The sequence below is a fragment of the Nycticebus coucang genome, chromosome 20 (genome assembly GCF_027406575.1).
Source record: "Nycticebus coucang isolate mNycCou1 chromosome 20, mNycCou1.pri, whole genome shotgun sequence".
NCBI lineage: Eukaryota > Metazoa > Chordata > Mammalia > Primates > Lorisidae > Nycticebus > Nycticebus coucang.
Genome location: NC_069799.1, coordinates 24,297,397 through 24,310,820, shown reverse-complemented (window position 1 = coordinate 24,310,820; position 13,424 = coordinate 24,297,397). Strand labels below are relative to the sequence as shown.

The window sequence follows — 13,424 nt, the reverse complement described above, 5'->3', positions numbered from 1 at the left end:
TGGCTTACACTCATACAAACTTTCCCAGTCTTTTGTTAAACTTAAATTCTAGGGGTCACAGCTTTGATATCTTCTCAGGATCATCTCTGGGAATAAAATATTGGTGCCCAGCTCTTGCAAACAGTCTAGGATAGAATGATTAGACATAACTGAAAGAAATTTAAACAATAAGAATTTTAGCCACTGCCTTTTAATGAGAATTAAGTACATTTTATCTGCAAAATCATGTCAAGAACATTAGGAAGATGCCATAATACAGTACACAGGCACTAATTATCTTAAAGATGAATAAATGTTGCATGCATACACTGCATTTGGGGGAATTCTCAAAACCAGGTAAGAATTTACAGCACAGGCCAGGCACAGTGGCTCATGCCTGTAATCTTGGCACTGTGGGAAGCTGAGGTGGGTGGACTGCCTGAGCTCACAGGTTTGAGACCAGCCTGAGCCAGAGCAAGACCTCTAAAAATAGCCAGGTGTTGGGGGAGGCTTCTGTAATCCCAGCTACTTGGGAGGCTAAGGGAAGAGAATATCTTGGGCCCAGAAGATTGAGGTTGCTGTGAGCTATGATGCAACCGCACTCTACCAAGGTGCGATAAAGTGACACTCTCTCAAAAAAAAAAAAAGTATTTGCAGCACAGCAGATAAACAGAAGTTGTAGAGTCAAAGTAGAGGCTGGCATTGTCTCACGTTTTTAATCCTTAAACTCTGGGAGACTGAGGTGAATGGGTCACTTGAGCACAGGTGTTTGAGATCAACCTTAACAAGAGTGAGACCCCATCTCTAACGCAAATAGAAGAATTAGTCAGACATGGTGGCACATGCCTCCAGTCTCAGCAATTCATAAGGCTGAGGCAAGAAGATCTTTTGAGCCCAGAAGATTGAGGATGCTGTGAGCTAGGACAACACAAAATTCTACCCAGGGTAACAGAAACTCAAGTTTCAATTAAATACATAAATAAATTTGTGTGTGCATATATATATATATATGTGCATATGTGTAAAATCCAAAAAAAAAAGTAGTCTATAATAATAATAAAGGCTCAGCGCTTGTAGCTCAGCGGCTAAGGTGCCGGCCACATACACCAGAGCTGGCAGGTTCAAACCTGGCCTGAGCATTCCAAGCAACAATGACAACTACAACAAAAAGTAGCTGGGCATCGTGGCAGGTGCCTGTAGTCTCAGCTACTTTTGTGCCTAAGGCCAGAGAATCACTTAAGCTCCAGAGTTTGAGGTAGCTGTGAGCTGTGATACCATCGCCCTCAACCGAGGGTGACATAGTGAGACTCTGTCTCAAAAAAATACAATAAAATAGCAACAAGAAGAACCAAATAGAACAGAAAAGAAAAGTTTGTCATATTTACCCTCCACAGACTTTATGCCATCCTACTACTGAATGGTTAAATGAAAGTAAACTTCAAAATCCCACCTTTGTCCTGGGGGGGTGGGGGGAAAAGTACCACCTGTGTTAATCCTTCTTGCTTTGGAGGGCATTTCCAAAGAATGTTTGCTGACTCCCATGAGTGAGAGGGGTAAAATCAATGATGCTATAGTTTATAAGACAGCCGGGTGTGCTGAATCCAAATGGAAAATATTGTTACACCAGCAGAGAGATTCCAATAAAACAAATTCAGGTCTAGCAAGTGATGACAAGCTCTTAGGAGGAAATGTGGGAAAACGTTTCAACTAAAAAGTAACCCACACACTTCCATAGATAAAACACTGTCCAAATGTAATGGTCCTCACTTTTCCAGTACAATGTGGGTCAGAGTGCTGGAGGTTATAGTCACATGTCAAAGTTTAAGAATGATATCAATGAAACATTATAACATGTACTAAATATTAGAAGGATATAACCCAAACAAACAAAATAAATAATCTGGAATCAATCATAAAAAAATAGAGATGTTGGGCGGCGCCTGTGGCTCAGTTGGTAGGGCGCCAGAACCATATGCCGAGGGTGGCAGGTTCAAACCCAGCCCCGGCCAAACTGCAACAAAAAAATAGCCGGGCGTTGTGGCGGGCGGCTGTAGTCCCAGCTGCTCAGGAGGCTGAGGCAAGAGAATCGCCTAAGCCCAAGAGTTAGAGGTTGCTGTGAGCCATGTCACGCCACAGCACTCTACCTGAGGGCGGTACAGTGAGACTCTGTCTCTACAAAAAAAAAAAAAAAAAATAGAGATGTCTAAATTACCTTAAAACTTTACCTAAATAATCCTAAATGGGTCGATTGGGAATGATACAGACAACTAAGTAAAATCAGACAAATGAAGGTATACAAAAAAAGCATAAATAAACAGAACTTCTGTGGTTGAATACAGTACGAATGACCGAGCAGTCTCAAATGTAAGAAAAAAAGACATAAATTATTGAAAAGCTCACCATAATTTAGCGAGGGGAAACAGAGTCTCACAAGAAGACAAATGAAGATCAAGCACTTGAAAGTCACACACAAGAGAATCTTGAAATCAGCAAGAGAAAAAAGATGTGTTATCTCTAAGCATGCTCCTGTGAGATTACTAGTGGTTTAACCAACACAAACCTTCCACATCAAAAAGGGGTTGGTGATATAGTCAAAGTGCTGGAAGAACAAAAACTTCAAAGCACATATATAATATCCACCAAAACTGCCCTTCCAAATGAAGAAAAAAGAAATGTTCATCAAAGATAAATAGATGCTGAAAGATGCCACACAAAGAAATGTCAGAGGAGGCGGCGCCTGTGGCTCAGTGAGTAGGGCGCTGGCCCCATATGCCGAGGGTGGCGGGTTCAAACTCAGCCCCGGCCAAACTGCAACAAAAAAAGAGCCAGGCGTTGTGGTGGGCTCCTGTAGTCCCAGCTGCTCGGGAGGCTGAGGCAAGAGAATCGCTTAAGCCCAGGAGTTGGAGGTTGCTGTGAGCTGTGTGAGGCCACGGCACTCTACCGAGGGCCATAAAGTGAGACTCTGTCTCTACAAAAAAAAAAAAAATAAATAAAAAATAAAAAAGAGGTTGGGAGCAGAACCAGGTGGATGGCAGGAGCTCACTGACATTTTTCAAAGAAATATAAATGGCCAGTAAGCATTTCAAAGGATACCTACGGTACTAATTATTAGAGACATGCAAAGCAAAATCACAATAAAATATTACATCATACTCGCAATCAACATGGAAAAAAGTGTGTAGAAGCTACAGAGAAATTAGAAACCTTTTGAAATGTTGGTGAGGAGAAACATTGCAGACGCTATTAAAATGTATGAAGGAGTGCGGTGCTCCTACCTCAGTGGGTAGGGTGCCAACCACATACACCAAGGCTGCTGGGGGTCAGCTAAAACTATAATGAAAACTGCAACAACAACAAAAATAGGCGGGCATTGTGGTGGGCGCCTGTATTCCCAGCTGCTTTGGAAGCTGAGGCAAGAGAATCACTTTAGCCCAGGAATTTGAGTTTGCTATGAGCTGTGATGCAATAGCTTGAGACTCTGTCTCAAAAAATAATAAAAAATAAAAAATAAATGTATGAAGGTTTCTCAGAAAACTAAAATTAAAAGTTATTATTTGATCCAGGGATCTCACATCTGGGCATATATCCAAAATAAACACTGCAGAATGGGGAAGACACATGTAGTCACTCACATTCATCACAGCATTATTTATAAAAGACAGAATGTGGCTCACACTTACAATTCGAGTATTTTGGGAGGATGAGGCAGGAGGATAGCTGAACCACAGGAGTTCGAGACCAGGCTAAGGAACAGTGAGACCCCATCTCTACTAAAAGAAGAAAAGTATAGCCAGGAGATGTGGTGGCCTCCTGTACTTCCTGCTATTTGGAAGGTTAAGGGAGGAGAATCACTTGAACCCAGGTGTTGGAAGTTGTTCTAAGCTGGGAAGATGCTACAGTATTCTAGCAACACAGTGAGCCTCTATCTCAACAAAAATTCTCTTTTCTCCACTGTGACTATGGACCTATCCCAAGCAGGTATTTTTTCTTAATATTAGTTAACAGCTTCTCAAATGAGCAGGTATACTGAATATTTTATGCAGCACATGACAATAAAATTTCATGGAAATGTACAATTCATTAACATGAGATACTTATCAGAAAATGTTAATAAAGATTTAAAAACAGTAAAGATAAATTTTATTATGTTATTAATATATTGCTATTTTTACAAAACCTGAAAAGGTTTAATTCACCCTTTAGAAGCAATCAAAAAGTTTATAAATAAAATAAAAACATTAACCTTGTAAAATATGATAAATCAGACTATTTAAAATAAGCATTTGGGAAAAATTAAAATATCATTTCAATATAGGTTGAGGAAAGTGATGACAATCCTGCTGATTTCTTTTTGCCCAGAGTAAACTAGAACTTTCAAGTGAGCCTTTTCATAAATATGGAATGCCTACTCATTATCTAAATTACTTGTTACATAAGTTGAAATTCTAACACATAGTTTTGAATATTTAAATCTAAAATTATAGAAAATTGAATACAGAATGAAATAGAATGTACAAACATATATAGAAACAGTAAAATCAGCAAGATGGTAGAACAAAAGTCCCACGTTCATGTATTCCTCCCATGGTAACAAAAATCTGGGAGCCATCTATGGGAAAAAATGCTTCCATGTCAGCCCAGGACAGTGACTCACACCTGTCATCCCACCTACTTAGAGGCTGAGGTGAGAGGATCACTTTGACACCAGCCTAGGCAATAAAATCAGAAGCCATCTCACAAAAAAGTGATTATATGAGAGCTTTAGAATCCACAAAGGAAGTTGTGAAATTTTCCTAATGCTCTTAAGGAGGGTCACTTAGAGAAGGCAGACCCTCATTTACCCGGCAACTAGAGGACCCCTGATCTTGGTTACTGATTGGAGAATTCGCACTGAGAATTCTCAAGTGACTGTGGGCCTCCCCAACTTCTCCCAATCATAATCTGGGAGTGGTGCTACCCATCCAGAGACCTGGAGGAAGATGCACACTCATGACCATGGAGAAAGGCCTGCAGATCTTGGCACTCTGTGTATGTATATGTGTTTGTATAACTATTTGTGCATGTGTATGCATACACACACACACACACACACATGCACAAACAGCATATACATATGTGGATAGATAGATACAAAAATGCACATGCAAACACACACTGGAATGTCCATAGTGGGCCATCTCCCAACATTGACCATCTCCCAAAGCTGACCTGATTTGCATAGAGTAGACATGCACCAGATGTGTACAAGGTACAGCCGGCCTGGTTCCTTATGCTAATCACCTCTGTATGTTGACAAGTTTGTTACAGTCCCTGAAGTGGTCAACTTTCAGAGGTTCTGCTACATGTGTAGGTGTCTGTGTCTGTGTGTGTATGAATAAGCATATCCTAAGCCAGAGATAATTATAAGAGTTATTTTGTAGCAACAGAGACACTAATGTATCCTCAGGAATACTATAAACTCCTGAATGACATAATATATTTAAGAAATGTAGGCCAGTGACAGTGGCTCATTCCTGTAATCCTAGAACCTAGCAAAGGCTGGTGGATTGTCCTGAGCTCAGGAGTTTGAGACCAGCCTGTGCCGGAGTTAGACCTTCTCTCAAAAAAAAAAAAAGAAAAGCCATGTATTGTGGCAGGTGCCTATAGTCCCAGCTGAGGCAGGAGAATCTCTTAAGCCCAAGAGTTTGAGCTTACTGTGAGCTGTGATGCCACAACACTCTACCAGGGGGTGACAAAGTGAGACTTTGTCTCTAGAATAAAATAAATATGAAATGTAGCCTTCTGAGCCTCGGTCCTTCACCCCCTCCCACTGAGCCTGTTCCCATCTACTGACCAGAGTCTGTGAATTCTCCATTCTGATTCCATCCGCCCTTCCCCCACCCCAGCTATCCATTGTTTGAAAACTCTAAGAATAATCTCACTGCATCAGTTTTTACTAGAACCAATCACCTGTCATGCCTGGAACAAGGATCGTACCCAAATTGCCCTTAGCCCCAATAATCACGAAGTGCATATCTTTAAGAAAAATGAGAGCCAGTGGATAAAAGCTCATGAACTCAAGGAGCACAACAGACATATCACAGGTATTGACTGGGCTCCCAAAAGCGACCGCATCGTCCCTTGTGGGGCAGACTCAATCCCTATGTCTGGAGTCAGAAAGATGGTGTCTGGAAGCCAACTCTGGTGATTCTGAGAACTAATCACACAGCCACTTTTGTGAATTGGTCCCCCTAAGAGAACAAATTTGCTTTGAGAAGTGGACCATGACTCATTTCTGTTTGTTACTTCGAGTCTGAAAATGGCTGGTGAGTAAGCATACACATTAAAAAGACGATTCGCTCCACAGTCAATCCTCAGCTTGGATTGGCATCCCAACAATGTTTCCTGACAGTAGATCATGTTGTCATAACTGACCCAGCAAAAAGACCCCTAAAGGCCACTGACTGTCTTAGCCTGAGTCCCCGCATGTCTCACCCCCCCGCTCCGTGGGTTAATTCCTCAAACAAGTTTCAGAACAGAACAAGGAAGTTCCGTGAGTTCCCAAGAACTCCTAGCAACAGGTAACAATGGGAAAACTTACCCCAACTCCCTAGCAATGGGTAAACAATGATGAAAACAATTATCTATACAAAGTTCCCAGGCTACTTTATCTCCCAAGCTATCTTCATGCCAACAGCCACGCTATAGCCCCCCTGACTATAACCCCATCCCTGAGCTAACAGACCACTTTCTGCTTCTATTTTTACTTAACTCGCCAGGTAGCACAAAAAGGGTATAAAAGACAGCCTGCTTTTCTCTTCAGGGCCATTTGCTCTTTGGGGCAGCAGCCCACCTGTGCAGGTGTAATACATCACCATCTGATTCATACCTGAAGTGGGGTCCAAGTTTTTCTTCCAGGTGGCAAATGAGTTATAACAATGTGACTTCAAATGCAGAGTGTTTTCTGCCTATATTAAAGAAGTGGATGAAAAGCCAGTGAGGTATACCCTGGGGCAGCCAGTTGCCTTTTGATCAGCTGATGTCAGAGTTAGGGGGCAGTTGCACAGGTGGCTGGGTCCATGGGGTCAGCTTCTCCGCCAGTGGGAGCCGCCTGGCCTGTCATGACAGCACCGTGTCTGTTGCTGATGCTTCAAAAAGTGTACGGGTCTCAACTATGAAAACAGAGTTCCTATCACTCCTGAGTGTGTCATTTGTCTCAGAGAATAGGGTCATGGCTGCTGGCCAATGCTCTTTAACTACGATGATCGCGGCTGCTTGACCCTTGTGTCCAAGTTAGACATTCCAAAACAGAGCATCCAGCGCAACATGTCTGCCATGAAACGTTTCCGCAACATGGACAAGAGGGCCATGACCAGGACTGTAATACAGCCCTGGAGAAGCTGCACCCGAATAGCATCACTCAAGTGTCTACTTATGAGGTGAACAAGCAAGACTGTCGCAAATTTTGCACTACTGGCATTGACGGAGCCATGACAATTTGGGATTTCAAGACCTTAGAATCTTCTATCCAGGGCATCCGGATAATGTGAAGCTGAGTGAGCCGCTGCCATCCAGAATGACAAACAGTCGCTGACCGCAGCTCTGCCATTGGATGGAGAGGAAAGCCAGCCACAAGGAAACACTGAAAATACATATCATACAAATATTGTGTGGTTTTGTTTGAGTATAAAAATGGTGAAAGTATTGGTTTTTTTAAACAAGCAGTGATTTTTTTTTTTTTTTTTTTTGCTATTTCATTCCATTCTTGACCAAAGCTTCTCTTTAAGTAGTTTATTTTGGAGAATTGTCACACTAACTTAAAGGAAAGAGTGAGGGAGATATGTAAATTTGTCCAGTAGAAAATTAAATTAAAATACCACCAAAAAAAAAAGAAAAGAAAAGAAATGTAGCTGCTGGATGTAGGGGATCATACCTCTAATTCTAACACTCGGGGAGGTCAAGGCAAATAGACTGCTTGAGCTCATTAGTTCAAGACCAGCCTCAAGCAAGAGGCAGACACCAACTCTACTAAAAATTCCAAACTAGCCAAATGCAGTGGACAGAGCCTGTAGTCCCAGCACTCAAAAGGCTGAGGCAAGGGGATCCTTTGAGCCCAAGAATTTAAAGTTGCTGTGATGTATAATGCCATGGCACACGACTTTGTGGCAAAAAAAAAAAAAAAAGAGAGAATTGTAAGGAGTAGATACATCTAACTATATTAAGGGTGGCAAAGTAGAACACATAGAAATTAAATTATTTATCACAGCCATATAAAAACAAAATTTTGAAATTTGGGGACATCCTTAGTTGTTCTGATAAAATTATTGACTATAATTTCTGCAGAATCTCATTTGAAATATTTATAGAATAAAAAAATGTAAAACAGGGTGGCACCTGTGGCTCAAAGGGATAGGGCACCAGTCCCATATGCTGGAGATGGTGGGTTCAAATCTAACCTCGGCCAAAAATCACCAAAAAAAAAAAAAAAAAAAATGTAAAACAGAAAACATACAACTATTTGTGGTATTTCTGGGATTTCTGAACCAAACACTAACATCACCACTTCATTCACATATTTTGGATATGATAGTAAAGAAAAATAAACTTTTTTTTTTTTTTGAGACAGAGCCTCAAGCTGTTGCCCTTGGTACAATGCCATGGCATAACAGCTCACAGCAAACTCCAGCTCCTGGGCTTAAGTGACTCTCTTGCCTTAGCCTCCCAAGAAGCTGGGAGTACAGGCACCAGCTTTAATGCCAGGCTATTTTTGGTTGTAGTCGTCATTGTTGTTCAGCAGGCCTGGGCTACATTTGAACCCACGAGCCCTGACATAGGTGGCTGGCACCTTAGCCATCTGAGCTACAGGCACCGAGCCATGAAAAAAAACTTTTTTCAGACATAGTGCCATTCCGTTGCCATGGCTAGAGTGTCATAGGACCAGTCTAACTCACAGCAAACTCAAACTCCTGGGTTCAAGCAATTCTCCAGCCTCATCCCTACCACTTGCCCCCAGTAGGTGACACAATAGGTAACCATTACAATGCTTAGCTAATTTTTATATTTTTAGTAGAGACAGGGTCTCCCCCTTATTTAGGCTGGTCTAACACTCCTGAGCTCAAGCAACAGTCCCGCCTTGGGTCCCAGAGTATTAGGATTATAGTTGTGAGTTACCACACCCAGCCTAACGAACATTAAAAAAGGCTCGGCGCCTGTAGCTCAAGCAGCTAAGGTGCCAGCCACATAAACCAGAGCTGATGGGTTTCAATCCAGCCCGAGCCTGCCAAAAAACAATGACAATTACAACCAAAAAATAGCCAGGCATTGTGGCAGGTGCCTGTGGTCCTACCTACCTTAGAAGCTAAGGGAAGAGAATCGCTTAAGACCAGAATTTAGAAGTTGCTGTGAGCTGAGATGCTATGGCACTCTACCCAGGGCGATAGCTTGAGGCTCTGTCTCAAAAGAAAAAAAAAAAAAAAACTATTAAAGAGATATAATCCCCAGTCAACTTCCCCTTGAGACTATACAGGGCTGTGTGCTCATCCCAAAACCATGTCCCCTTTTTATTTCATTTTATTTTGAGAGACAGAGTCTCACTTACCCCCCACACCTCCCAGAGTGCTATGGCTTCATAGCTCACACCAACCTCAGCCTCTTGGGCTCAAGTGATTGTCTTACTTCAGCTTCCCAAGTAGCTAGGACTACAGTCACCCATCAAAAGGCCCAACTACTTTAGAGACAGGGGTCTGGCTCTAGCTCAGGCTGGTTTCATATTCATGAGCTCAGATGATCCACCCGCCTCAGCCTCCCAGAGTGTTGGGATTACAAGTGTGAGCCACCACACCTGGCATTCTTGTCCCATTTTCAGAAATAAAAATGTACAGACTTCTTTAGCCCATAAATATTTATCATTTCTGTCTTAACTAGAAGGTATTTACAGGTACTTACTTCATGTCTAATGGAGATGTGTACCCACTAGAACTTATCAGAAATTACTTTTCCCATTTATCTGCAAGATTATCACATACTCAGATTCTTTTTTCTTTCTTTCTTTTCTTTTTTTTTTTTTTTTCTTGAGACAACAGTCTCAAGCTTTGCTCCGGGTAGAGTGGTGTCACAGCTCAAAGCAACCTCCAACTATTGGCCTTAAGCGATTCTCTGGGCTCAGCCTCCCAAGCAGCTGGAACTACAGGCTACTATTGTGGTTGTGGCAGTTGTCATGGTTATTTTAGCTGGCCTGGGCAGGTTTGAACCCACCAGCCCCAGGGTATGTGGCTACCCACTGAGCTATGGGCCCGCCCACATACTCAAGATTTCCTTTTTTTTTTTTCCTTTTTTCTTTTTGAGATGAAGTCTCATTAAGTTGCCCTCAGTAGAGTGCTGTGACGTCACACCTCACAGCAACCTCAGACTCTTGGGCTTAAGCAATTCTCCTGCCTCAGCCTCCCAAGTAGCTGGACCCACAGGTGCCTGCCACAACACCCTGCTATTTTTTTGTTGCAGTTGTCCTTGTTTAGCTGCCCTGGGTGGGTCCCAACCCACCAGCCTCGGAATATGTGGCCAGCGCCCTACCCACTGAACAACGGGCACCGCCCCTCTGATTCTTATAGTTAAAAAAAAAAAAACCCACTACTGTTAAGAAAAAAAGATATACAACTGAAAACTGAAACTACTAGTCATAAATATAGTCAATTTAAAAGGTGCCCATTACAATACACTAACCAGAATAATTCCTTACGTAAAGTAACTTAACTACTTTTGTAATTTATATCAATAGACACACCAAGCTACCTCAAAGATAGTTCTTATTATGTGGCACCCAGGATTTTTCATATATCCCATCTACAACACAGGGGCGCCTTGTTCCCTAAAATTAAGAGCTTTTCTACCCGGGGTACAAAGTTTAAGTCCAACCGTAATAAAGTAACTTACGGTATTAACCTCCCTGAAAACTGTAATAGCTGATTACACCTTTTTAGCACTGCTAAATACACGACTTTAGCCATTTTTGTCATACCAACAATAACTATTGGACTCAATCAGAAAATTACACCATTGCCCTGTGCCATCATTAAGGCTCTTAATACAATTTCTCCAGCCATTAACGCTCTGAAAAGTCAATTAAAACAAGTAAAGAGAAGCTATACTTAAAAAAGCAAGCAGCCATTATTGATTAAAACACAATCACAGATGTAAAAACTTTAAAATCTATATATTCTTTCAATTTATCTAACAGTTCCTAACTCATTAAAAACAAGTTAAAATGCCTAAAGGACATAGTCGAAACAATACAAGATTTCTCAGAATATCCAATACCTACTAACTAAAGTATTGTCATAGTTACCCAACATTACCTACGTCTGAACCTTTATACTCATTCTTGCGTTATATTAAGTTCCTTAATGCTACAAAATACGATGTATACCATCCATATGTACCCGCTGTTTCACAGATTTCAAAAATCAGCAAAATTAATCAGCACAGCCCGTGTGTCAAATTAACTAACCATAACAATTACTTTCTTTTTAAATCAATTTCATAGATATAAAAATAAAATAAATGAAAGTAGGGCAGCGCCTGTGGCTCAAAAGGGTAGGGCGCTGGTCCCATATGCTGGAGATGGTGGGTTCAAACCCAGCCCTGGCGAAAAACTGCAAAAAAAAACGAAAGTAGAGAATGTGGTAGACACAGACACCTCCACAAACCCTCTTAGCTTTCTTTCTGAACTGAGAACGCACGTTAAAGCATAGGAACAGTAAGTCAGTCAAACAGGCCAAACCAGAAATAGGGAACAAAGATAATAATCTTAAAAAAAAAAAAACCAAGGAAGTAATGAGGAACTATAGAACAAGTTAATCGCAAGTTTAATGGCGTTTTATTGATGACGTTTTGTTTATTGGTTTTTTAATTGTTATATGTATTTAACTTGCCTACATGTTGTTAATCACATGAGTATATTTTTAGTATACTTTGAAATTCTTCCCTATATAAATTATTAAAATTTGTTACATAGACAAAACAACATTTAAAAAGTAACTCTCGCCGTCCTCCGGAATTACTAGCCTTTCCAATAAAAAAGCGTTTTTATACATCAACTCCCCTTCGGTGTTAAACTACAACAGCAGGCAGGCGAGCCACTTCCGGTTCCCGAACAGGGAGAGCCAGGGCGCCCGGCCCTAAGTTTAACAAAAGAATGAAGGGGTTGAGGGCCCCATGGACTACCCCCTCCCCCATGAACAAGCCCCCACACACACACTCTTGGGATTCTTCCCTGAGGACCCTTCTATTTTCACCACCATGGAGGGACACGCCGCGCTGCAGCCACACAGCTGCTCAGGGAGAGCTCTGGGCTGTGGGGCAAGTAACAGGTTCAGGAAGGCTACAAGCAACAGCGTCCCAACTCCCTGCCCCACTCCACCTTTTGCCAAGAGGGGTCAGAGAGCCGAGGGGTGCCAGTGGCAAACTTCGGCCTGAAGAATCTAAAACTGAAGTGAAATTGCCGGGTCCTGCCACAGCCACTTCTGGCTCCAACCACGCCCCTCCCCGCTCTCAGTATGCCCAGTGTCCTGTATTTACCATTTCACAGCTTCAGAGATGTCCCGGTGTTCTCTCTACAGATCTCCCACTACCTGCAGGTCAGCGGGAAACAAAGACGGCTACTGAATCGACTAGGATCTCAAGGAGACGAAACTGCTGAAGGTGGGACAACCGCTCAGTTCCCAGGTTAGGAAACCAGCGCTGCTAAGGAACCCCAAACCGCCTTCTACTTTCTGTCTGTGCATCTGATTGGACAGTTCATATAGGCGCATCCCTGATTGGATAGGACCTCAGGCCCCACCTCTCTGACCTTGAGTGATAGGAATGTCGTCGGACAAGAGGCTGAAAGAGACCAGAAATGCTAACAATTTTTTCTTTCTTTTTTTTTTTTTTTTGTAGAGACAGAGTCTCACTTTATGGCCCTCGGTAGAGTGCCGTGGCCTCACACAGCTCACAGCAACCTCCAACTGCTGGGCTTAAGCGATTCTCTTGCCTCAGCCTCCCGAGCAGCCGGGACTACAGGCGCCCGCCACAACGCCCGGCTATTTTTTTTTTTATTATTTTTTTTTTCATTTTTTATTTATTTATTTATGGATTTTGGCCAGGGCTGGGTTTGAACCTGCCACCTCTGGCATATGGGACCAGCGCCCTACCCCTTTGAGCCACAGGCGCCACCCCCGGCTATTTTTTGGTTGCAGTTTGGCCGGGGCCGGGTTTGAACCCGCCACTCTCGGTATATGGGGCCAGCGCCTTACCGACTGAGCCACAGGCGCCGCCCAATTTTTTTTCATTAACACTTTTTTTTTCATTAACGACAGGGACCATGACCGTTTTTTTAGACAGAGTCTCACTCTGTCACCCTCAGTAGAGTACCCTGGCCTCACAGCTCACACCAACCTCCAACTCTTGGGTTCAAGCTATCCTCTTGCCTC

General features: G+C 42.4%; 1 long non-coding RNA gene and 1 pseudogene across 1 annotated transcript in view; one reads left to right on the top strand and one right to left on the bottom strand.

Annotated features, from left to right (window-relative positions):
* Positions 1-12,662, bottom strand: part of LOC128573124 (uncharacterized) — a 58,807-nt gene extending 46,145 nt beyond the window's left edge. Inside the window, exon 1 of the long non-coding RNA XR_008376319.1 lies at positions 12,532-12,662. This is a non-coding gene — a long non-coding RNA (uncharacterized LOC128573124). The remainder of the gene's footprint in view (positions 1-12,531) is intronic.
* LOC128573111 (actin-related protein 2/3 complex subunit 1A-like) lies at positions 5,622-7,797 on the top strand (annotated as a pseudogene).
* Positions 12,663-13,424: the final 762 nt, after the last annotated feature.